Here is a 26,916-nt window from a genome sequence, read left to right on the forward strand (position 1 = left end):
GTTATTTTCCGGCTCAAGTGTCTCCTTATCTTGATGAAGATTCCATACAGACATGTCCCGAAGTTGTCTACAAAGCCAGGGCATCCCTATTCATTTCTATAATACGTAAGCACACGTTCAGAAAATATTTCTTATACGTTCAAAGCCCAAGCTGAACCACAAGGCTCCGCAGTGAAGACACATAAATAAAGGCGCTTTCCTGGGAACTAAGTCTCCAGCCACACCTCAGGGCATCATCATACCAACATAAATTGCCCTTTAAAAGAGTAGGACAATCAATTTGCCCTAATATTTTTAAGGCCTTTTGCCCTTAGCTATTTATCATTTCCCTGTTTAACCCATCATAAAGAAATTCCTGCGGAACTGCCTTCGAGTCAGGAAGGATATGCTTACCAGATATATATTTCAATGAATACTGACTGCATGGTATAGGATTTTTTTTTAAAAGAGCCAAAGTAAGCCAAATTTCATTTTACAAAGGAAGTAATTGTCCAGATAGCAAACTGCAGACAACACATACGATGGCAAAACTCATAATACAGGTAAAAAACAGCAAGACAATTTATTTCTTCAATATCTCTATTGTCATTTGGAAGGTCATCCAAGAGGAAGGAACAAGAGAGAGTAGAGAGGGTGAAACAGGGAAGAAGGATGAGTTACCAAGGCCAACACTGTGGACAACAGGGTATCAATCCCAGGGTATCCTGGGAGCCATGCATATGTCAGCTGGGATTGTCCCCCTGCAGGAAGGAGGCAGAAGCATCTGTCTACTGGCTTCCATACCCTCCGGGTTTCAGGCTGTGGCCAGGGGTGTTAACTCTCCCATCTCCGGTCTGCGCTTCCACACCAAGTGGGCACCCACAGCATCGGAACCAGGGCAGAGAACAGGTACAGGGTGGTCACCACAAAGGGTATCTCAGACACACTGACCACCCCTCAAAGCTGTGTCTGAAAATGAAGGTGGGTCATGAGGCTGTGGCTCAGAGAGCTGGTGTCCCCATGCCCAGCACAGAGCCTGGTTCCCCAGAATCTCATCAACAGTGGTGGTGGTGGTGGGTCTCCAAATCATAATCGTTTTTCAGATAAATAGAACTTCTTTCCAACAGCACTGGTAGAGTATAAAAACAAGTTTGGGAAAGAAGAGAAAGTTAATTCTGCTATGATGTCTTAGAAGGTCTCTCCACAAGGGGGTACTCAGGATTGGGGGAGAGGGGTTCCTATCGTAACAAAAAGAGTGTGAAGTTTTACACTGTTGCAATGAGAAGACTGATTATGTGTTTCATAGTGTATGTAGCTACATTTCATAACTTGGGCATACTTCCCAAACATTATGTTTGTCTCTAGGACATTTAAGAAATTATGTTTGACAGGGGACTTCTTTGTTTTTCCATAATTTAAAAAAATCATTTTTCAAAATTTATTTTTAACATCTTTATTGGGGTATAACTGCTTTACAATGGTGTGTTAGTTTCTGCTTTATAACAAAGTGAACCAGCTATACTCATACATATATCCCCATATCTCCTCCCTCTTGCATCTCCCTCCCACCCTCCATATCTCACCGAGCTGATCTCCCTGTGCTATGTGGCTGCTTCCCACTAGCTATCTATTTTACATTTGGTAGTGTATATATGTCCATGCCACTCTCTCACTTTGTCCCAGCTTACCCTTCCCCCTCCCCGTGTCTTCAAGTCCATTCTCTACATCTGCGTCTTTATTCCTGTCCTGCCCCTAGGTTCTTCAGTACCATTTTTTTTTTAAGATTCCATATATATGTGTTAGCATACAGTATTTGTTTTCCTCTTTCTGACTTCACTCTGTATGATAGACTCTAGGTCCATCCACCTCACTACAAATAACTCAATTTTGCTTCTTTTTATGGCTGAGTAATATTCCACTGAATATGTGTGCCACATCTTCTTTATCCATTCATCTGTTGATGGACACTTAGGTTGCTTCCATGTCCTGGCTATTGTAAACAGAGCTGCAATGAACATTGTGGTACATGACTCTTTTTGAATTATGGTTTTCTCTGGGTATATGCCCAGTAGTGGGACTGCTGGGTCGTATGGTAGTTCTATTTGTAGTTTTTTAAGGAACCTCCATACAGTCCTCCATAGTGGCTGTATCAATTGACATTCCCACCAACAGTGCAAGAGGGTTCCCTTTTCTCCACACCCTCTCCAGCATTTATTGTTTCTAGATTTTTTGATGATGGCCATTCTGACTGGTGTGAGGTGATACCTTTATTCAATATCTTATAATAACCTATAATGGAAAATAATCTGAAAAAAAAATATATATATATGTATATATGTAACTGAATCACTGCTGTACACCTGAAACTAACACGCTATTATAAATCAACTATACTTCAATTTAAAAAAAGGAAGCTATGTTCGGACAGTAGAAAGCAAATATTATATTTATGTTTAACATAATGGGAGACTCTGAGGTGAAAATGGCCTTAAGACATTGACTAGGTTATACAGCTGTATAATCCTCTTCTTAATCCTAAAGCTTCTGTAAATTCCTTAAGATTCCTTAATATCTTCATGGATGACTGTTAGCAACCAGTAAAATGTTGCAAAATGGGGCACTTTCACATACAGATCATTTCGGTCAAATCCTTTAAACTTAAGGACTTTACCTGCTTAAGATTCACAGATTAAACTAAGATTTAGAGAGTGTTTATTACACACATGGACCTCACTGAGGTTGTGTGGAGACGAAAGAAGAATAGATTAAGATCCTGGCATAAAAGGATGATCTAGAACAACCTAGGCCAGGAAGTGGACCTAGATTCAAATGATAATGGCAGGGTGAAAAGCAAAATGTTATTTAAAACCAAAACTAACTGCCACCACTTCTGTCTCCTGAAGAAGTAGCACAGTTCATATCTGTGGAGACATCAGTCTTTCAATTTCTCCTTTCCATTGAGCAGATTCATGAAGGAAGGAGAAAGAAAAAGCAGAAATTTCAAATCCTTTCTCAGGTCTTCCATGCATATGAAAGGTGAGTAGAGAGCCCTTTGTCTTTTTTTTTTTTAATTGAAGTATAGTTGATTTACAAAGTTGTATTAGTTTCAGATTCTTTTCCATTACAGGTTATTACGAGACACTGAATATAGTTCCCTGTGCTATATAACAGGTCCTTGTTGATTATCTATTTTAGAGAGTCTTTGTCTTTAGCAGTTAATGGAAAGGGGCTCCAGAAAGGGAGAAAGCCAGGAGATCCACGCCAACAGTTAAGGAAGAGAGAGACCAAGCAAAATGCCAAGAGCCTGGGAGCTTCAGGCAACTGTGGTTGCGAAATCCCAGTGGTGGGATGGCCAGAGGTCTCCTCGAAGAACTGACAGTGTGACCTTCGACTTCAAGATGTTACACTGCTGCCTGTGAACGAGGTAGAAACTAACGTCCTCTGTGCCAACTCTAGAGTGAGTTCCCAGAGCCCACCTGCATCTTCCATTGGCCCTGCTAACTGAGGTAGTACGATGTGGTGGCGGCACTGTAAGACACCGTGGGGGTCCTTTACCGAGAACCCTGCAGCTCCAGCAGGTTGGGAAGATCGTAATGGAAATACTGGTAAAGAATTAATCAAAAAAATTTTTACTTCACCGTAACCATTAGACCTCAGGAAGGTATGCAAATAAGAATTTCACCAAATATTGTTTTTAAAGTTTATTGTTAAAATCCGGGCTCGCAGGACTTCCCTGGTGGCGCAGTGGTTAAGAATCTGCCTGTCAATGCAGGGGACACGGGTTCGAGCCCTGGTCCGGGAAGATCCCACATGCCGCGGAGCAACTAAGCCCGTGTGCCACAACTACTGAGCCTGCGCTCTAGAGCCCGCGAGCCACAACTACTGAAGCCTGCGTGCCACAACTACTGAAGCCCGTGTGCCTAGAGCCCGTGCTCTGCAACAAGAAAAGCCAATGCAATGAGAAGCCCACGCAGCGCAACGAAGAATAGTTCCCGCTCGTTCCAACTAGAGAAAGTCCGCACGCAGCAACAAAACTCCAACACAGCCCCCCAAAAAAAAAAATCCGGGCTTGCTTCCCATTTCTGAAATCAAAGCCTATTACAAAGGATAAAAACTAAAGGAAAACCAGGGCCAAACAGGAAAGACACACTAGAAATACGATGCAGAAGTCCCATAAAATATTGAAGCCTATCCACTGAAAGCATTCCTGGTGGGTCCCCTCTGAAAGTCTGCACACACACACCTACCCCTCCTCACCTGGGAGAAAACTCTTCCAGGCCATGGCAGGGCACCAGCAGAACCGCACAGATTTAATTTCTGCCCATGCTCCGGGCCTTCACAGTCTCATGTGTGATGTGATGTTATCAATGAATAACAAATATCAACAAAACATGATGTAAATGAGAATCTGACTGAGAGGCTCAAAATTAGAAACAGTGAGACATCTTCATGGTGAGGCTAAAAGTGGTGGCGGGGGTGGAGGTTAGGAAGAGGGGGCGGGGAGGGGAGGGCACAGTCCCAAGTGGGCCCAGAACTACTATGGATGGCACGAGAGAGACCATTATTCTGGAACCACTTCAGAGATCAGCTGGACTTTCCAAAGTTCAATGCTATCCAGTCTAAAGGACATGAGCAGGACTTTCAGACACATATCCAATAGCTTGTCTCCAAATTACCAATACTGGGTTGGCCTTAGAGGCCAGGTTATGAACACAAATTAGCAGCATGACCGGTTGCCAAATCCGCTTAGCGCCTGTTCCTGCCCAGATTTCAAGCCAGAGTCAGCACGCCAAAAAATAAGCTGTTCCTCCTTTTCACTAGATCATTGTTAGAATTCATAATAAATTTGCACTTACGGAAGTTATCCTTTTGTATTACAACAAAAAAAGGTTATTTTCACTTGAAAATAAGAAGGTCATATAAGGGCAAGAGAAAGGAAATGCACAATTATTTGTGCGTAGTAGAATATGCATTGTTAGAATATAAGAAAAACTAGAAGGAAATGGTTTAATAGTGTGTACATATGAACAAAATTAATTTTGCCAGTATCCTACTCTGGAGACAGGAGGGGAGGAGGAAGCGGGAAGAAAAGGGGGAAAGGAATGAGGGGGAGAGGAGAAAAATGAAATGAGATGCTTATCTTCACCACAGTAGGAACTAGAACTGGGGACAAATATGTAACCTAAAAGAAACATGCCTTGTTTACTTTCAGTATGCTCGCACACAAGTTATTAATTACACTGGCCATGAAGTATAATTACGTAACCCAGTTTTAATGTTCAAACCCAGTTTTTTTTTAATAAATCTTTATTGGAGTATAATTGCTTCACAATACTGTGTTAGTGTCTGTTGTACAACAAAGTGAATCAGTCATATGCGTACATATATCCCCATATCCCCTCCCTCTTAAGCCTCTCTCCCACCCTCCCTATCCCACCCCTCTAGGTCATCGCAAAGCACCGAGCTGATCTCCCTGTGCTATGCTGCTGCTTCCCACAAGCTAACTATTTTACGTTCAATAGTGTATACATGTCGATGCTACTCTCACTTTGCCCCAGCTTCTCCCTCCCCACCAACCCCGTGTCTTCAAGTTCATTCTCTATGTCTACGTCTCTCCTTCCCTGCCACTAGGTTCATCAGTACCACTTTTTATTTTTTTTAGATTCCATATATATGTGTTAGCATACGGTATTTGTTTTTCTCTTTCTGACTTACTTCACTCTGTATGACAGACTCTAGGTCCATCCACCTCACTATAAATAACTCAATTTCATTTATTTTTATGGCTGAGTAATATTCCATTGTATATATATGCCACTTCTTTTTTTTTTTTTTTTTTTTTTTGCCACTTCTTCTTTATCCATTCATCTGTCGATGGACATTTAGGTTGCTTCCATATCCTGGTTATTGTAAATAGTGCTGCAATGAACATTGTGGTACATGTCTCTTTTTGAATTATGGTCTTCTCAGGGTATATGCCAGTAGTGGGATTGCTGGGTCATACGGTAATTCTATTTTTAGTTTTTGCAAGGAACCTCCGTACTGTTCTCCATAGTAGCTGTATCAATTTACATTTCCACCAACAGTGCAGGAGGGTTCCTTTTTCACCACAACATTCCCAGCATTTACTGTTTCTAGATTTTTTGATAATGGCCATTCTGGCCGGTGTGAGGTGATACCTCATTGTAGTTTTGATTTGCATTTCTCTAATGATTAGTGATGCTGAGCATCCTTTCATGTGTTTGTTGGCAATCTGTATGTCTTCTTTGGAGAAATGTCTGTTTAGGTCTTCTGCCCATTTTTGGATTGGGTTGTTTGTTTTTTTTGATATTGAGCTGCATGAGCTGCTTGTATATTTTGGAGATTAATCCTTTGTCAGTTGCTTCGTTTGCAAATATTTTCTCCCATTCTGAGGGTTGTCTTTTCGTCTTGTTTATGGTTTCCTTTGCTGTGCAAAAGCTCTTAAGTTTCATTAGGTCCCATTTGTTTATTTTTGTTTTTATTTCCATTTCTCTAGGAAGTGGGTCAAAAAGGATCTTGCTGTGATTTATGTCAAAGAGTGTTCTTCCTGTGTTTTCCTCTAAGAGTTTTATAGTGTTGGCCTTACATTTAGGTCTCTAATCCATTTTGAGTTTATTTTTGTGTATGGTGTTAGGAAGTGTTCTAATTTCATTCTTTTACATGTAACTGTCCAGTTTTCCCAGCACCACTTATTGAAGAGGCTGTCTTTTCTCCACTGCATATTCTTGCCTCCTTTGTCAAAGATAAGGTGACCATATGTGCGTGGGTTTATCTCTGGGATTTCTATGCTGTTCCATTGATCTATATTTCTGTTTTTGTGCCAGTGCGCTACTGACACTGTGCCAGTGTCCTGATTACTGTAGCTTTGTAGCATAGTTTGAAGTTGGGGAGCCTGATTCCTCCAGCTCCATTTTTCTTTCTCAAGATTGCTTTGGCTATTCGGGGTCTTTTGTGTTTCCATTCAAGCTGTAAAATTTTTTGTTCTAATTCTGTGAAGAATGCCACTGGTAGTTTGATAGGGATTGCATTGAATCTGTAGGTTGCTTTCGGTAGTACAGTCATACTCACAATACTGATTCTTCCAATCCAAGAACATAGTATATTTCTTCATCTTTTTATGTCATCTTTGATTTCTTTCATCAGTGTTTTACAGTTTTCTGAGTACAAGTCTTTTGCCTCCTTAGGTAGGTTTATTCCTAGGTATTTTATTCTTTTTGTTACGATGGTAAATGGGATTGTTTCCTTAATTTCTCTTTCTGATTTTTCATTGTTAGTGTATAGGAATGCCAGAGATTTCTGCCCATTAATTTTGTATCCTGCAACCTTACCAAATTCATTGATTAGCTCTAGTAGTTTTCTGGTGGCACATTAGGATTTTCTATATATAGTATCATGTCATCTGCTAACAGTGACACTTTTACTTCTTTTCCAATTTGGATTCCTTTTATTTCTTTTTCTTCTCTGATTGCCGTGGCTAGGATTTCCAAAACTATGTTGAATAAGAGTAGCGAGAGTGGACATCCTTGTCGTGTTCCTGATCTTAGTGGAAATGCTTTCAGTTTTTCACCACTGAGTATGATGCTTGCTGTGGGTTTGTCATATATGGCCTTTATTATGTTGACATAGGTTCCCTCTATGCCCATTTTCTGGAGAGTTTTTATCATAAATGGGTGTTGAATTTTGTAAAAAGCTTTTTCTGCCTCTACTGAGATCATCATATGGTTTTTATTCCTTAATTTGTTGATATGTTATATCACATTGATTGATTTGTGTATATGGAAGAATTCTTGCATCCCTGGGATAAATCCCACTTGATCATGGTGTATCATCCTTTTAATATGTTGTTGGATTCTGTTTGCTAGTATTTTGTCGAGGATTTTTGTATCTATGTTCATCAGTGATATTGGTCTATAATTTTCTTTTTTTGTGATATCTTTTTCTGGTTTTGGTATCAGGGTGATGGTAGCTTCATAGAATGAATTTGGGAGTGTTCCTCCTCCCTTATTTTGCAAGAGTGTGAGAAGGATAGGTGTTAGTTCTTCTCTAAATGTTTGATAGAATTCACCTGTGAAGCCATCTGGTCCTGGACTTTTGTTTGTTGGAAGATTTTTAATTACAGTTTCAATTTCACTACGTGTGATAGGTCTGTTTATATTTTCTAATTCTTCCTGGTTCAGTCTTGGAAAATTGTACCTTTCCAAGAATTTGTCCATTTCTTCGTGGTTGTCCATTTTAATGGCATATAGTTGTTTGTAGTAGTCTCTTATAATGTTTGTATTTCTGTGGTGTCAGTTATGATTTCTCCTTTTTCATTTCTAATTTTATTGATTTGCACCCTTTCCCTTTTTTCTTGATGAGTCTGGCCAAAGGTTTATCAATTTTGTTTATCTTCTCAAAGAACCAGCTTTTAGTTTTATTGATCTTTGCTATTGTTTTCTTCATTTCAATTTTCTTTATTTCTGCTTTGATCTTTATTTCTTTCCTTCTACTGACTTTGAGTTTTCTTTGTTCTTCTTTTAGACTTTAAAATAAAGACTGTTACAAGAGATAAGGAAGGACACTACATAATGATCAAGGGATCAATCCAAGAAGAAGATAATAACAATCATAAATGTTTATGCACCCAACATAGGAGCACCTCAATACATAAGGCACATGCTAACAACCATGAAAGGGGAAATCGACAGTAACACAATAATAGTAGGGGACTCGAACCCAGTTTTAATGTTCAAACCCTGTCAAGTCTCCACCCGGAGTTACTCAAAAGAATTTTTCCCCCATTGAGAAACAAAGAAACAAAGTCTCCCAACACAGTAATGAAATTCCAGAACCAGAGCTTCCTTACGGTGTCTGCCAGCTCTTATACTACGTTTGGTTCTGGGCCAAACCGAAAGTTCTGAGGAGGTCAACTCTTCAAATCACAGCCCAAAATACAGTCACAATTCACAATTAAAGCACAGGCAAGCCAGATACATAAACTTATCAGGGTTTTATGTTTTAGCAATGTTCATGAGACAATATACTTTTCTATGAGTTATGCGATTTTCATGTCCTAAGGCTGTAAAAGCTAGACAACAAGTTTCAGGTTTAGTTCTTAAAATAAGGCACTTGTATCTCACATTATTTGATTCTACTCACCAACAACATTGACATTCCCACACTGGCAAAGGAAGTCTTTTGGGAATTACCAAATCAACACAGCGTCAAAGAAGCTTTAAAAAATGTACAGATAGGGCTTCCCTGGTGGCACAGTGGTTGAGAATCTGCCTGCCAATGCAGGGGACACGGGTTCGAGCCCTGGTCTGGGAAGATCCCACATGCCGCGGAGCAACTAGGCCCGTGAGCCACAATTACTGAGCCTGCGCGTCTGGAGCCTGTGCTCCGCAACGGGAGAGGCCGCGACAGTGACAGGCCCGCATACCGCGATGAAGAGTGGCCCCTGCTTGCCGCAGCTAGAGAAAGCCCTCGCACAGAAACGAAGACCCAACACAGCCAAAATTAAATAAATAAATAAATAAATAAATAATAAAAATAAAAGGAATTCCTTTAAAGAAAAAAAAGTAAAATAAATATCCTTTAAAAAAAATGTACAGATAAATTTGTAGATTGTTATTAAAACCCTACAACCAAGACACTAGGCTACTTACTCATTCATAGTTATCAAGAGAAAATGATCTATATTCCAAGCTGTAGGATATCTAGCCTTTATGCATGAGGTGTACACTGGTCTATTATTTTCCTTCTAAGCTTCTCTGTATCTTCCACAGGACAATCGTGTGGAATTCCAGATAAATATTTTTTCCATATGTATTCATCCATCATTTCTACATGATTTCGACTTTCTTCTACTTATTACTTTTATCCAAGGCTTCACCACCTTATAGCCACATATACCTTGTTTATTTTTTATAGTTATAACATGCATGCAATAAAAAGCACAAATCTTAACTGCACCTTTCCATAAACTTTTACATATGTATATACTCATGTAACTATCAACCAGATCAAGATACACTGCAGGAAATGTACAAACAATTGTTCATGTCCATACACACGTGTACACACCCATCTACACACACACAAACACACACTCCATCCCTAGGATCACATTAAAGCTGTGCTATAAACAAACAGGAAAGAGGTCAACCACAATATGATCAACTGTTAAAACAATTCTTTTTAGTCGACTGTGGAAAAATAAAGTATTTAAAGTATCATTTACAATTTGATACAGAGATCTTGTTACTGCATTTCTAAGTCTTGAATCATTACCCCTTCTATTAAATTATGTTGCCTTGCCACTAAATCTGAACCAGTTATTTTCTTAAAAAAAAAAAAAGTTACAAGTCTCAGAATGAGAGGAAATATTTGCAAATCACATAGCCAATAAAGGACCTGTCTCCAAAATATATATAAAAAGTTGGCAAAACCCAACAATAAGAAAACAAACAACTCAGTTTTTTAAATAAGCAAAAGATCTGAACAGACACTTCACCAAAGAAGATATATATGGATGGCAAACAAGCACATGAAAAGAAGCTCAACATTATTAGTTATTCAGGGAACGCAAATTAAAACCACAAGGAGATGTCACTATACACTATGAGAATGGCTAAAATTTTTAAAAAGTAAAACAAACTGATAACACCAAAAGCTGGTGAGGATATGGAGCCACAGGAGGTAGGGATGCAAAACGACAGCCACTTTGGAAAACAGTTTCACAGTTTCTTATAAAGCTAAACACACATCCACCATATAACCCAGCAATCCCACTCCAAGGAATTTACCCACTGAATTACAAACTTATACTCGCACAAAAATCTGTATATAAATGCTTATTCATAATCGCCAAATATTACAAACAACCAAAATGTCCTTCAACAATCAAATGATTAATAGTGGTACATCCATACAATGGAATACTATGCAGCAATAAAAGAGAACAATTTATTGATTCACCCAATAAACTGGATGAATCTCACATGCATTTTCCTAACTTAAAGAAGCCATACCCCCCTGCTTCAAAAAAAGGCTGCATGTTTTATAACCCAATTTATATGACATTCAGGAAAAAATAAAATTCTAGGGAGAGAATCAGTGGTTGCCAGGGAGCAGGGGACCACACAGAGAATTTTAGGATGATGGAAATGTTCATTATGACACTGGGATGGTGGATACATGACCCTATGCCTTCGTCAAAACCCATATAACTATACACCACAAAGTGCAAGTTAAACTCTTATGCAATATTTTTAAAAACTCAACCAGGGTGTCAGAGGATCTCAGGATGGGGTGCAGGCTATAGGAAAGGAATGTAACAAATGGATGACATAACTTCACTACAGTGGGTGGGGGAAAGGAGCTGATCTAAGTATCTCTGGAGCCCAGTATTTTAGCTGACACTATAAGCTAATGACAAGACAAAAAAAAAAAAGTGTAAACACTGAACACTGTACTGTGATTGGTAAATGTGTCGCTCTCAAGAGTACCAGTTCGGCAATTCTGAAACTACTTTACATATAAACCAGGATTAAACAAATTCACGAATAAACTGGAGATAACGGAAGCCAAGATTTTCACTGTCAGAAAAAGAAGCTATGAAGAAGAAAAAGGGGAAGAATAAAATGAGCCTTGTGTTTCTGGATAATAAATATAAACAGGGAAATAGATATAAAAATAAATATAGATGTGTGTAGGTTCTGTGATATCAGTATGAACTCATGTTTATTTTAATATATATATAGACAGATACAGAAATACAGATATAAATGTAAAGTCAGAGATACCAGTGTGAACTCATGTTTATTTTAAGGCAGAGAAAGAAATACAGGTATGTGTATACTTGGATTAGTATATATACAAATATTTCCTCGCTCTGTTCATTGAGAGTGCCTAAGAGAAGCAGCAACACTCCAGTAGCAATGAGCACACCCAGTACCCAGGTCCTGGTTTCTAAATACCATTTTCAACTAAAGGCTAATTCTAGAGCTGGAGCAGGTAAACACTGAAGATGAACCTGGCACATCCTATAGTGCCAGAACGCCAAAAGGAAAAAGGAGCCAACCTGAAAGAGTTTTCAATCACCACATTTAGAACAATTTGAGCAACATAATAATGATAGCATTGGATTATAACCCAAAGGATAAAATAAATTACCACAAGCCCATACTGATACACAATAAATAAATAACTGAATAAAGAAATAAATAGAGGAGAAGGAACAAATCTTCATGACATAAGACTCGCAAGAATGAGAGATACAGAAAATCATCATTAGAACAGCACAGTCATGGGACTTCCCTGGTGGTCCAGGGGTTAAGACTCCGCACTTCCACTGCAGGGGGCACGGGTTTGATCCCTGATCGGGGAATTATAATCCTGCATGCCACACTTGGCCATGGAAAAAAAAAAAAAAAGAACAGCACAGTCATATTGCTCAGGCTGGATAAATACTAAAGGCAGTGGGCAGTGGGTGAAGCTATAGAGAAAAAGGATTTTTGCAATGCCTCAAAGTACATCACCCCAAATTTATTAAACACTGTGCTAGTTTTCAGATACGACCACAAATTATTTGATACTCCTCCCTCTAGAAGGTGGAGCTAAATCCCCTCCCCTTGATAGGGGCTGGACTTGGTGACTTCCTTCTAACAGAATATAGAAAGTAAAAAATAGTTACTACACTATGGAGAAAGCTGGCTGACAACACTTTAACCAAGTGACCAAAGTATAAATCATGTTGACATCACGTGTCCCTAATATCATGCAAAGAAAAGGGCACATTGCCTTTATGATATTCTGCTCAAAATCCATAACCTCAGTCTAATATGAAAAAAATAAGAGGTCAACACAAATAGACGGACATTCCATGAGATTCCTGACTCACCCAAAATGTCAAGGTCATAAAAAACAAGGAAAAACCAAGACACAGTCACAGATTGGGGAATACCAAGAGATATGACAACTAAATGGAATGTACAATCATGAACTGGATCTTGGAACAGAAAACATATATTAGTGGAAAAACTGGGGAAGATCTGTTGTTTAGTTAATAGTACTGTATCAATGTTAATCTCCTAGCACGACTGCCTGAAATATCTTCTTCCTCTCCACATTGCATAGTCAGCTCCTAATAATCTTTCAAAACACAGGTCAGATGTCCTCTCTTCCAAAAAGTCTTCCATGATCACATACACTCTCTCTCTAGGTTGTTAGATACCATTTCTCTGTGCTTCTATCATAACCCTTTATCTCTCAGTATTGTACTGTTTTTTCCTGATTAACATCCTACAGGGACTTATAGTATAAAATGTATCCCCTTCTAATATAATTATCTATTTGTTCCTCCACTCAAACTTGGAATCCCTGAGGAAGACAGGATAGTGGGTGGCTATGATGAGCTTTGGAGACCAGCCAGATCTCAGTTCAAACCCCAGCTCCACAACTTTCCATGTGATCTTAGGTAAGTCATTTAAATCTTTCAGAGCCTCAATTTGGCACATTGGTAAATAGACCTAAGACAAAGAGTTGTTTGAAGACTTAATGAAATAATGTACATAAGGTGATTAGCTTAGTGCTTGTATATAGTATGTTTTCAATATCAACTGTTTCCAATCATTTTTATCAGTGTCAAGGACTAAGGCTTTTATTCCAGTGATTTGTATAGTGCCTGGCAGGTGTTATGGACTCAGTAATTTTTTTTCTAAGTAAATAATTAATTATTAACATTAACACTAATAAACATTCATCCAGTATCTACTTCACATATTAGCAGTCTTTATCTTCACGGGTTTTACAGGCTAGAATTGCTTCTCTGGCTGCACATTAAAATCACCTGGGGGGGCTTCCCTGGTGGCGCAGTGGTTGAGAATCTGCCTGCCAATGCAGGGGACACGGGTTCGAGCCCTGGTCTGGGAAGATCCCACATGCCGCAGAGCAACTAGGCCCGTGAGCCACAGTTACTGAGCCTGCGCGTCTGGAGCCTGTGCTCCGCAACGAGAGAGGCCGCGATAGTGAGAGGCCCGCGTACCGCGATGAAGAGTGGCCCCCGCTTGCCGCAACTGGACAAAGCCCTCGCACAGAAACGAAGACCCAACACAGCCATAAATAAATAAATAAATAAAAATTAAAAAAAAAAAAATCACCTGGGGAATTTTTTTTTCGAATTTTATTTTATTTATTTTTTATACAGCAGGTTCTTATTCGTTATCTATTTTATACACAGTAGTGTATATATGTCAATCCTAATCTCCCAATTCATCCCACCACCACCACCCCCCGCCACTTTCCTCACCTGGGGAATTTTAACAACATACTAATACCTAAGCCCCAGGCTCAGAAATTCTGTCTTAACTGGTCTGAAATGGGGCAGGTTGAGAAACTCATCTAGTTGGAGGAACAGGAAATATACATTAAAATACATGTAAAGAAGTAACAGCACCCCAGCAGGTACACCTAGCACCCACATCTTGGTTCCTAATACCAAGAAACAAGGGCTCCTTGGAGAAATGACTGATTCCAGGACTGGAGCAGGAAAAACCCACCATGATGAGTGTATGTCGAAGGGACACAAAAGCCAACTAAAAGAGTTTCCAATGGCCAGAGCTGGAACAATTTAAGCAACAAAATAAAGTAGTACTGGATTATAATCTGCAGTATAAAAGAAATATCCATGAATCCATACTGATATAAATAAATGATTGAATAAATAAGTAAATGTGGGAAAACAGACAACTCTCCTGTGCAAAATTAAAAGAATTTATGTAGATCCTTTGACCTCAAGGGGTGGAGCCTGACTCCCACTCTTTTTTTTTTTTTTTTAATTAATTAATTTTTTATTTTTGGCTGTGTTGGGTCTTCGTTTCTGTGCGAGGGCTTTCTCTAGTTGCGGCAAGCGGGGGCCACTCTTCATCGCGGTGCGCGGGCCTCTCACTGTCACGGCCTCTCTCGTTGTCGAGCACAGGCTCCAGACGCGCAGGCTCAGTAGTTGTGGCTCACGGGCCTAGCTGCTCCGCGGCATGTGGGATCTTCCCAGACCAGGGCTCGAACCCGTGTCCCCTGCATTGGCAGGCAGATTCTCAACCACTGCGCCACCAGGGAAGCCCCTAACTCCCACTCTTTAAGTGAGGGCTGTGTAAAATGACTTTCTTCCAAAGAGTACACTATGGAAAAGAGAGAGAGAAAAGAGTAACTTTACAGTCGAGAAACCTGCCAAATACTACTTCAAGCCAGATCGTCTAAGTTAACATAAACTGTGAAAAGTCATACTGATAATATGTACCCTTGATATCATGTGATAATTATGGCTTTTATATTTGTAATCTTCTTCCCCAAAACACATTAGCCCGGCCTAATCAGAAAATTAAGAAACATTTTACAGGGACTTCCCTGGTGGTCCAGTAGTAAAGAATCCGCCTTCCAATGCAGGGGATGCAGGTTCGATCCCTGGAGGGGAACTAAGAACCCAGATGCTGTGGGGCAACTAAGCCCGTGTGCCACAACTACTGAGCCCAGATGCCTCAACTATAGAGCCCACATGCCCCACAGCCTGTGCACCACAACTAGAGAGAAGCCCGTGTGCCACAACTAAGACCTGACACAGCCCAAAAAAAAAAAAAAAAAAGAAAGAAAGAAACATTCTACAAAACATCTGACCAGAACTCCTCAAACTGTCAAGGCCATCCAAAACAAGAGAAGTCAGAAAAACTGTCACAGCTCAGAGGAGGTTAATGAAACGTGATGACAAAAATATAACATAACGGGGTATCCTGGATGGGATCCTGAAATAGAAAAAGGACATTAGGGCAAAACAGAAATTCTGAATAGAGTAAGGAGGGGTTTTAGTTAATAACAATGTATCAATATTGTTTCATTAGTTATAAAACAATGCACCACAGTAATGAAAGATGTTAAATATAGGAGAAACTGGGTGTGGGGAACTCACTATACTGTCTTTGTGATAATTCTGTAAAACTAAAACTGTTCTACAACAAAAAGTTTATTAAAAGAAAGTTGACCAAGAGATAAATGGATGGTATCTTGACACTGTGGCTGGTCACAGTGCAAAGAAACTGCTGAAGAGTCATGAAAATTGTCAGAAAAGAGGTGGGCTGAGATTTGGGGAAAAGGCAGGTGTTAATAAAACCTCTGAAGTCCCAGGACCCGAGAAAGCACTAGCAAGGAGACATCAGAACCAGTTCGGGAGGAGCACAGAGCATACAGGAAAAAACTAAAAGACTGTTTGAACAAACAACTTGTGAAATAAAAAGACACTGGAAAAACGTAGTTAATTTTGACTGATTTTTAAGGCCACAGAGGCTCAATTCTCTACCATTCTCTCTCTAACATGTTCATTCATTAACAACTCAAATTTTTCTCTCTCCTTATACAATAAAAGGTTTTTTTCAAATTAAATATGTGTATTAAGAGAGTGAGCAAGAATATCTCATGTATGGAATCCAAAGCTGTTTTCACATTTCAGAAGATGGACCCCCAAACTTGAATTGAAAAGTATTTTACGGATTTTGTTTTCATCACTGAAGATATAACACGATACTAAAACATATTAATTCAGTCTTATTTAACCTTGCTTCCTACAGTTGATCCCTTGGGGATTTTGCAGATAATCAGCATGTCATTATTAGTTTTCTTTGGAAAACTTGTGCACAGAAATATGATAATACTTCTGACACATGAGAGGAATTTGGACTCTTTAAGCTGCTGTTAAAGTCCAGGACTTTGTCACAAAGGGAGTAGTCAAAGCTTGTAAAATATACACAGACCAGAAAGTTACACTTTCTTATTCTAATGAAATACGTTCTGGAATGGTCAGTGAGCCAGACAAATCTCTTCTAACACAAAACACACCCAAACAATGACTCCCCGGGTGGAGGGAATGGCTTCACAGGGTAATTCCACAGCCAACAATACTGTTCCACTGCTTCCTGCAAGCGCAGAATGTTCTCCTCCACCTCACACACAAACTACAAAAAATAACATTCTAAATTATTTCCTCAATGCGTACACAGACCACAGCAATTAAACCAATGTCTCTAACTAAATTCTAGGCTTGAAGATGTACATCCCTGCCTTCTCTTCCACAAATGTCATGAATGCTAACATGAAACGGCACTTTACAACAGATATACACAATCTTAATACCACAGCAGATCTTTTGTATCACAATTCCAATATTACATTTTTTAAACTTTTTTTTAATATAGAACAGAAATCACTTTTATGCCTATGAATACTTATGGTATACCACTACCAAATGATTTCTCAAGTTCCTTTTTGCCCCTCACCTAACTTCTATTTCTGAGATTGTCTCTAAGCACTATTTAGCACCAAGTGACAATAAAAGCTTTTTTAAAAATGCAAAACATAGGGACTTCCCTGGGTAGCTCAGTGGTTAAGAATCCGCCTGCCAATGCAGGGGACATGGCTTCGAGCCCTGGTCCAGGAAGATCCCACATGCCGCGGAGCAACTAAGCCCGTGCGCCACAACTACTGAGCCTGCGCTTTAGAGCCTGCAAGCCACAACTACTGAAGCCCGCGCACCTAGAGCCCGTGCTCCACAACAAGAGAAGCCACCGCAATGAGAAGCCCACGCACCGCAATGAAGAGTAGCCCCCTCTCGCTGCAACTAGAGAAAGCCCGTGCACAGCAACGAAGACCCAACACAGCCAAAAATAAATAAAGAAAAATAAATAAATTTATTTTTCTAAAAATGCAAAACATAAAAACGATTTGTAGACTGTTAGAGCTGAAAGGGGCTCTGGAGACCTTCCAGTCCAGGATTGGCAGGTAAGAAGTATCCCTATATTATGCCCAGGTAGACATCAATAATCAGTTATGATTCTTTCCCACTTTATAGTATTCTAAAATACTAACTGCCAATGTACATAAATCTGATGTAAAAATCCACATCCAAACATAAGCTAAATTAGGGTGATTATTCACATTACAGCTGAATGTATGTAGTACTTTAAAACAACAAATTTTGGGCTTCCCTGGTGGCGCAGTGGTTAAGAATCTGCCTGCTGGTGCAGGGGATACGGGTTTGAGCCCTGGTCTGGGAAGATCCCACATGCCACGGAGCAACTAGGCCCATGCGCCACAACTACTGAGCCTGCGCTCTAGAGCCCGTGAGCCACAACTACTGAGCCCGTGAGCCACAACTACTGAGCCCGCGTGCCTAGAGCCCGTGCTCCGCAACAAGAGAAGCCACCGCAATGAGAAGCCCACGCACCGCAACGAAGAGTAGCCTCTGCTCACCGCAACTAGAGAAAGCCCGCGCACAGCAACAAAGACCCAACACAGCCAAAAATAAATAAATTTATAAAAAAAAAAAAAACAAATTTTCATTGGGTGATATATTTTAAATGATACTTGCTTTTAATACTGATTTACAAAAACTACCTTAAGGCCATATACAACAAATTTGCTTAGTATAACTGTTATACTTACTATTCAGCAGAAAAAGAACTTGGAAAGGCAGTATTTTCAAAGTTTTCACACATTTATTTTATTTAATGTCTGAAAACAATCAGTAGGTTTATCCTCCTCTAAACCATACACAGATTTTAAAACACTTTAGCTCCAATACCTTCATTCCCATCTTCCATGTTGTCGTCTGGTATTTTACATCAAACTGTTTTAATCACCCCAAGATTAGTAAATTTTCTTTTTTTTTTTTTACAATCTGATGCTTATAAAAATGTATACATGTTTCCCGAAGTCTTTGTTCATCATGGCTTCTGACATTCCATTTCTTCCTTTTTTTCAATTTCAATTTTCTCCTTTAGGTCTGTGGGTGGTAATCTCCTCCCCTGTGAGTCTGAAAATGTTTTTCCCTCAACTCTTAAGTGACAATTTAAACGGGTATAGATATCCACGTGATCTTCTGCCCTCTCTTATACTGTCTTTGTAGATAATCTATCTTTTCTACCTGAGTCTCTTAAGATGTTTCTCTTCGACTCTGGAGTTCTAAAGTTTCATATAACTTACACATAAATTCGATTTTGTATTTCCTGCCCATGATTCAGTGTGATTCTCCCAATATAACGATGTCTCCTTTGTTGGTTCTGAAAAGATTATCTGCTATTATCTTTTTGAATACCGGCTCTTTCCAATTTTATTCTCTTCTTCTAGACTCCTGTTAGCCGCATTGGACCTTATTCTATCCTGCATGTCTCTCAATATCTTGCATGTTTTCAATCTCTTTATTGCTCTGTGCTACATTTGGGGTAATCAACTCCAATCTCTCTTTACATTTCCTAGTTTTCTCTTCAGCTTTGCCTACTCTGCTACTGTCTACTGAGTTTTTAATTGCAGTAAGTTCATTGTATTTCTACAAGTTCCATCTGGTTGCTTTTCAAATAAATCCATGCTCATTTCATGGTGTACTATTACTTTTATTCTCAACCTTAATTAACTTTCATGTACTTATTTCATAATTCCTTTCAGACTTTTTTAGTATCCTAAGTTCTTCCCATACAAATACTATTAATGGTTGTTTCTTCTGCCTCTTCAGAGTGGATTCTTTCTTCACATTGTTTGTAATTTATGACCATGAGCTACTCTTCAGAGAAAATTGTTTTTCTGTGAATCTCATGTTGTCTGTCCCTGTGATTTCACCTGTCAAAGGCCAGTTTTTAAGTTAATTTATTCACTTCCTACTATCCACAGACAGCACGGTAGCTGATGAAAAGAGAGAAACTGGTGTATCTGAATACTATCTTCCTTCATTACTCAGCTTCTCATTCTTTCTTTTCCCCTTGAATGTTAAGTCTTGGTTGTGTAAGTCAAAAGGAACAGACATGCAATAATATCAGAATATCATCAGGAAAGGTCAACTGGCTTTCACCCAGAGGCCTCCCTGGACCCCATCATCTTAGTGAATTCCCCACAGACCAGAGGATGGCTGTAGCTTAGAAGAAGAGAAGGACCAGAGGACAAATCGCAGCAGTACATGGAGAGTGGGAGTGCAGCCCAGGGGAGGAACCTCATAGCCAAGCTCACGGAGACAGTCAGCCTTCTAACTCAGGGGTCCCCAACCGCTGGGCCAGGGACCCGTAGCAGTCCGCAACCTGTTAGGAACCGGGCCGCACAGCAGGAGGTGGGCAGCGGGCTAGCGAGCAAAGCTTCATCTGCCACTCCCCATCGCTCACTTTACGACCTGAAGCATCCATCCCCCTGCCCCATCCGTGGAAAAGCTGTCTTCCACAAAACCGGTCCCGGGTGCCAAAAACGTTGGGGACCGCTGTTCTAACTGATGATGGAAGACGTAACTCTCCAGCACACCAGGGCATCTGCACCAGCGGGACCCACCCAGCAGATAAACACAGGATGGCAAATCACCATCAGGAGGGTTTGTTGAACTTGGACACAAAAGAAGTGGGGTTAGCTGGATAAAATGAAAATACAATGCCATCAGGCTAAAAGAGTTGATATATTCAACCTCCCCAATAATTCCTGGCCAAGGAAACAGAAACGTTCCAAGTTCATTAGACGTATGAACAGTGTTAGGTTATATACCCAGATCTTGCAGGCCTCTCTATCAGGTGACTCTGCACATCTCTGCTCTGATGTGTCATGAACTGTTTTCTAGTTCAACTCTCAAAGGAATTCCCCTTGTTTCTAAATCACTGAGAAAAAGGATAATCATTTTTTATCCGTAAACACTGTCAAACTTGTGTTTCACTAATGACAAAATATATAATATGTTTTTGTAGTATTTATTTTGAAATAGTTTCAAGCCTACATAAAAGTTGTAAAAAGAGTTTAAGAACTCCCACACGCCCCTCATCTGGATATCCACTTTCTCCAAGTATCACCATTTTACCATATTTGTGCTCTCTCTCCCTCTTTGTGTGCAAGCTTCAGAGTAATATCTTGATAAATATATCGTATTCTTATCACCTGAACTAAATATTTCCTTTCTAAATGTAAATAATATTTCCTTAATGTTTCAATGCTTTGGATGCCCAATGTCATGGTAACAACACATTTTTATTCTATTATACCATAAAAGGTACAGAAGATTGAGATGAATTTGCAGTAATATCAGGATATACTCTGCTATATTCTGTTAGATGCTAAATTTACAGCAGTCAACAAAACAAACGTAATCCCGCATTTATGGAATTAACAGAATATTTCCTAAGATTTACTTTTATCAGAGAATTTATGGTTAGGCAGATTGTGGAGAATGAAGATATTCCTGTGCTGTATATCACACCATCGATTCCATAATCCTTCGAAAATTTACTGTTTCTTAAGCAGAGTCAGAAGATAGAGTATTTAGGGCTTCCCTGGTGGCGCAGTGGTTAAGAATCCGCCTGCCAACGCAAGGGACACGGGTTCAAGCCCTGGCCTGGGAAGATCTCACATGCCACGGAGCAACTAAGCCTGTGTGCCACAACTACTGAGCCTGAGCTCTAGAGCCCGCGAGCCACACTACTGAAGCCCGCGCGTCTAGAGCCCATGCTCCGCAACGAGAAGCCACCGCAATGAGAAGCCCGCACACCACAACGAAGAGTAGCCCCCGCTCGCCGCAACTAGAGAAAGCCCACGCGCAGCAACAAAAACCCAACGCAGCCATAAATAAATAAACAAATAAATATTGCTTTAAAAAAAAAAAGACCCATAGCTGAAAAGAGGGCATTTTAGGCCAAGAATACCTTGCCAGTAGACATCCAGGAAACACAGTGGTTTAGTAGAAAGAATGCGTGCTTTGGAACCAGGTGGACTAAGGTCTCCATCCTGGCTTGGTTATTTTTTTGGTTTTTATTTTTTGGGGGGGTTTTTTGGCTTACTTGTTATTAATAGTGCGTTTTTGCCCTTGGGCAAGTTACTAAGATTCTTTCCTTCTCTAAGTAAAATAAATGTGGAGAATAAAACCAAACTTTAATTGGTAAGAGGATTAAAAATAACAAACCAGCACGTAACATGTGCTCCATCACCAGCACCAATGGAGAAGTCCAAATGGGATCTTACTCCCCGGGGTGCAGGGCCTCTGGAAAGCTCTCCCTTTCCACTGTGGACCTGTACCCTCACTGGGGTCTTTCCTCCAGACTCTTGTCTTTGGCATCCAGAAGCGCCAGTCTTCTTATTCTCCACTGGAGACCATTTGCTTCAGTTACAGAGAGTGAAGCAGTGCGTTGAAAAAGTGTGACTGCTAAAACTACCAAAAACTACTCAGCTTTTACCTAAATAAGACACTCATCACAGTGTTATTTCTCTTATCATGACATATATTTAAAACATGTATTTTCCTACAACTACCACATAATTTTCTGACAAACCAGATTTTTTTTGTAAGTTAAAAAGACAATTTGAAATGAAAGTATCTTGTTTGCCCTGAAGTCAATCATTCAAATTTGCTTTCCAAACAAATGTTTATACCAAATTTTTTTAAGTTCTTGCTCTCTTTTTAAGGACTGCTATTACTTCAAATTAGAACTATTCTGATCAGTGAACCAGTTATAAAACTGGGGGTTACAATAGGTGGTTAAAACGTACTCTCAGAACAAGGTTAGCTGCTGCTAATGCAACAGACATGCCAAGACTTTGCTGCAAGTAAAGTCAGACGAACTTTCCAGACACAGCCAAATCTAACAATAATTACAGCACTAATGACGCATCGCTAATGAGCAAGCTTGGCAACTAAGTGGGCACAAATTAGGAAAACACGGAGACTAAACAAAGTGATATTCCATTATCTAACTTTTTTTTTAAGATTTCAACAAAGTCTAGGTATGAAATGAACTATTTGTAGAAGCAGCCTTTTGTGAAAACACACTGCCTCCCAGGCTCCACCCTGGAAACCATCTCCGGGTTCCCTCGCCCAGGACAATGATGGCAGAAATGCACTCCTGGACTCCACGGCCAGGATCTGCAAGCTCAAAGTGATGGAAGGCCTTGCTCCGAGTTCGCAGGTGCATTCGGCACCCTGTCAGCATGATCACGCAGCCTCTGGTTCTGAGCTCAGACAAGGTGCCATGGGCTCTTTCAACGAGTGGATGGAGGATTTCAAGAGCGGTTTCTGCTCAAGCACACACTGAGCTTGTTTGTTTGTTGTGCCATTTACCACGCTATAAAAATATTCTAGAGCAATTCAGCCAAAACTCTCCCACAGTCCTTATGCTACCTTCCCAGAGACATCAGGGCCTTCCGAGCCTGCCTTGCCAGTGCCAACCCCTGCATCCTCCGGCCTCCAACCCTGCCACGCTGGGCTGTTTTCTGAGTCCGTCATCCCAAACACACCTGCCCTCACATCTTCCCTTCTCTTACTTCTTCCTCTTCCTTTCGGGCCGTGCTTTTCTCCTTGCAGCCTTGTTCATTCCTTTGCTCTATTCTTCTCTGTGCACGGTCTACTCCAAATATCCTCTCTCATTACAAAGGACAGCAGCAGATCGCAAAATCAGAATTTTTGAATCATCCCGGCTTAGCCAGCCTAATGCCAGTGTTTGCCATTCAGTTCTACGGGACTCGGTCATTAGCACTGAGATTGTATTGACCTGCAATGTTCACCTGTGTGTCGCTTTTACTTTCCTCGCTGACCAAATGGAGAGAAAGCACCGGGGGAGAATCTGTGTCCTCACACAGCTCTCCTACTCTGCCTTGGAAGGGAAAGCACCTTCCTTCACTAACCACTCTCTTTATACCATGTGTCTCCCATCTCATGGGCTTCTCCGGGGCTTGTGAGAAGACAGAAGAAGAGGAGGAGGCGCACGAGGTGGTGTGGCGTTAGGATTTTTTTTCCTCATTAAGCTCAGGTTGGGGGTGGGGGGGCAGAAAGATCTTTGGGGGCTGGACAACCAGAGCCTGCTGCCTCCGGGGCGAATCTGGGACAAGGAATTGCTGAGAGGAACAAACGGCATGGGGAAGAGGCGGATGGATTAAAAAAGGAGAGAAGATACTGTGTACCCCAACCCCAGACCAAATCGGAACTCAGCATCACCGCCACTCTTGCCCTCTCCCTTCCTTACCCCAAACACACGTCTTCACAGATCTGACCAAAAAATCTCTTTCTAGATGCATTTCACAGACCCCTACAAGCCTACTGCCATCGCTAGCTCACCGTGAGTTTCCAACAAGAATAAGCCACAGTAACAAATCCAAATCCTGGTGGCAGTGGCAATGGGGGCGGGGGGGGGGGGGGGGGACTGCCACACAGAAGAGGAGACTGTCCCTGCCGAGAGGCACAGGGGTATCCAGGGGAAGCTCCCAGAGAAGCAGAAACACTTGAGAACAGTGTGTGAGCAGACCCCGTGCACTCACATCCTCCGGGTCTGTCCACCTGGCAGCTCTAGACTGCAGACAGGGCATAGAGGCTGCTACCCTCCCAGGCTAGCGCTAGAACCACAGGGGGGGAAATTCAAGACTAGAAACAGCAAAGCTGGAAACAGGAAAAGAAGCCAGCTGTGCTTCTGGAGGTGAAAGCTTTCCTTCGCGGGAGTCGGCGGGGTGGGGAGGGAAGGGGGACGGGGCGGAGGAGTCAAAGATAAGGGGCAGGAGTGGAGTGGGCATGGGGTGTCCCAGGGGAGATGAATAAAGAACAAAGTGCAGAAGCCCCAAGCCCTCCAGGCCCTTCCCCAGCCATCTCCCTCCCCTCTTCTCTCCCACAAAAACAGAACTTTTAAGGCTGGGAGTCACAGCAGAGGGTTGGACCCATTGGCTAAAACCGAGAAACTGGGCACTAAACCTGGGGAAAATCCCAGTGTGCACGTTGAAGAGGAGTTCAGGGTAGTTTGGCATCTCCACACCTGAAAAGGCAGCTCCCCAAAGGGGTCAGATGCACTTAGAGGCACCCCCCCCCCTTCTCTGACAATTATGTAGAGAAGGAGGGGGTCGCAGGCTACTTACAGAAGGCTTATTTTGAAAGCTGTCTCTACAACTGCAGAGAAGATCAAAGCCAACACTCCCAGCTTATCAATGGAGGTCTTCATTCCTTAAAGCAAACCAACAAGTGAGGATCACAAGGAATTTGAAGAAAACTCCGCATGTGAAAGAAAAGGGTCATAATGAACACACAGAACAACTGGCCCCAGAGAAAACATAATTTGTGGGACAGAAGAAAACTTTAAAAAAAAAAATTCTAATCAGTATCTTAGGAGAGGTTTGAAATAATATTGTGTCCTAAAATAAAGCAAGACCAGCTGCTATGAAAAAGCAGCAATCTGAGAAAAAGAACTCTCCAGAAGAGAAAGAGAGAAAAATAAATTTAAAATGATTGGTATAAAGAAACTTCAATGGATTTGAGAAATAAAACCAATCACACTAATACCAAAGCTGTGAGCTGGAAGATAATATCGAAAAACATCACAGAGCAAAACAAAAAGTTAAGAGACAGGGATAATACATCCTGAGGTCCGACACCCATTCGAGATGAGTTTCAGAAGCAGCTAAACAAGACAGTAAGGCAGGGGGGAAATGAGAGTGTGAAGAAAGTCTCCCCCAGCTGATCAAAGACATGAGCCACCACACCGAAAGGGCCCCCGAGCATTCCCAGTGGATGAATGAAAAACAGCCCAATTATGTGAATGCAACATCACCCACGAGCCTCTTCGCACCCAAGGGGCTGGGCCACATGGCCGTACCACGCACTTTAGAAATCAAAGATGACCGTGTGGTTCACCTGCAAGAGAACCAAACCATGAATGAGAACACCTCGCTTCTGGTCTTGGCTCTAGGAACAATCTGTGTGATTGCACAGGACTTGTAACTCTTATATGGCTTCTCTAGAAAACGGAGATAGTCACAGACCCACCTTCTCGCAACTCTCCCTGGTTATGTGGCTGATACTATAAATGCAAACAATTTAGCAAGCAGGAAGAGTCATACAAACCTAAACTGTTCCTGGCAACATCATACTTACGTGCATGTATAGGAATTGCTATGGACCGAATGTTTGTGCCCCCCTCCCCCCAAAAAATCATGTTGAACCCCTACTCCCCGTCCAATGTGACGGTATTAGAAGGTGGAACCTCTGGGAGATGCTTAGGTTTAGATAAGGTCATGAGAGTGGAGCCCCTATGACGGGTACAGTGCCCTTATAAGAAGAGACCAGAGACCTTGTTCTCCCTCTTTTCTACCAAGTGAAGACACAGAAAGAAGGCAGCCATCTGTGAACCAGGAAGTGGGCTCTCACTAGACACCAGATCTGCTGGCACCTTGTTCTTGGACTTCCAGCCTTCAGAGCTGTGAGAAATAAATGTCATTAAGCCACCCAGTCTGTGGTATTCTGTTACAGCAGGTGGAACTAAGAGATATAATTTAAGGCCTGCTTCCCATTTATTGTTACCTATTAGCATTTCAACTGATATTCACAAGATGCTATTACAGCCATCTGATTTTCTGTAATCCTTCAAAAGCAAGCCATGCCCCTCAAGTACACAGTGGCATGCACCCTCTAGGCCAAGAAGCCTCTCACATGATGTTTCCTGTATGCAGACTCTATCCAGGATTTGGAATGAGAACAGTAAGAAGAGACCAAGGAGGTCAGAAGATCTAGGCTCAGGTCCTGGCTTGGAACTAACTAGCTGACTGGCCTGGAAGAAACTGCTGGGCTTCAGATTCCTCTGAAAGCTGAGGGAGTCAGACTAGACCAGCGAGAGCCTGCTGGCTGCGCAGGGAGTCACCCCGGGAGCTCCTGAGACCCACCCCCGAGACTCCAGGGATGAGACCAATGGTGTCTTCGTTTTAAATTCTCCAGGTGACTCGGATGTGCAGCCAGTGCTGAGATCACTAGACAAGAAGGTCTCTAAAAGCCCCTCTAGCTCTGCGGAAGGCAGCAGAGGGCGCGGGGAGAGCAGTCAGCAAAACCTGGTGTTAAATCCACTTTCTGCCCCTTGCCATCCACGTGACTCTGAGTAGGTCTCTCTCTCCTCCTGGAGTCGCGCCTTCCTCACTTGC

The 26,916-nt window shown here is 41.3% G+C and overlaps 1 protein-coding gene and 1 long non-coding RNA gene across 8 annotated transcripts in view; one reads left to right on the forward strand and one right to left on the reverse strand.

The window, feature by feature from the left end:
- LOC309667022 overlaps positions 1-9,541 on the forward strand; it is a 398,987-nt gene extending 389,446 nt beyond the window's left edge. The window contains exon 2 of the long non-coding RNA XR_014267484.1: positions 9,234-9,541. This is a non-coding gene — a long non-coding RNA (uncharacterized lncRNA). The remainder of the gene's footprint in view (positions 1-9,233) is intronic.
- Positions 1-26,916, reverse strand: part of TIAM2 (TIAM Rac1 associated GEF 2) — a 262,449-nt gene that overhangs the window by 151,645 nt on the left and 83,888 nt on the right. The gene's annotated exons all lie outside the window — the stretch shown is intronic.

The sequence above is a fragment of the Balaenoptera physalus genome (genome assembly GCF_965194825.1).
Source record: "Balaenoptera physalus genome assembly, chromosome: 9".
NCBI lineage: Eukaryota > Metazoa > Chordata > Mammalia > Artiodactyla > Balaenopteridae > Balaenoptera > Balaenoptera physalus.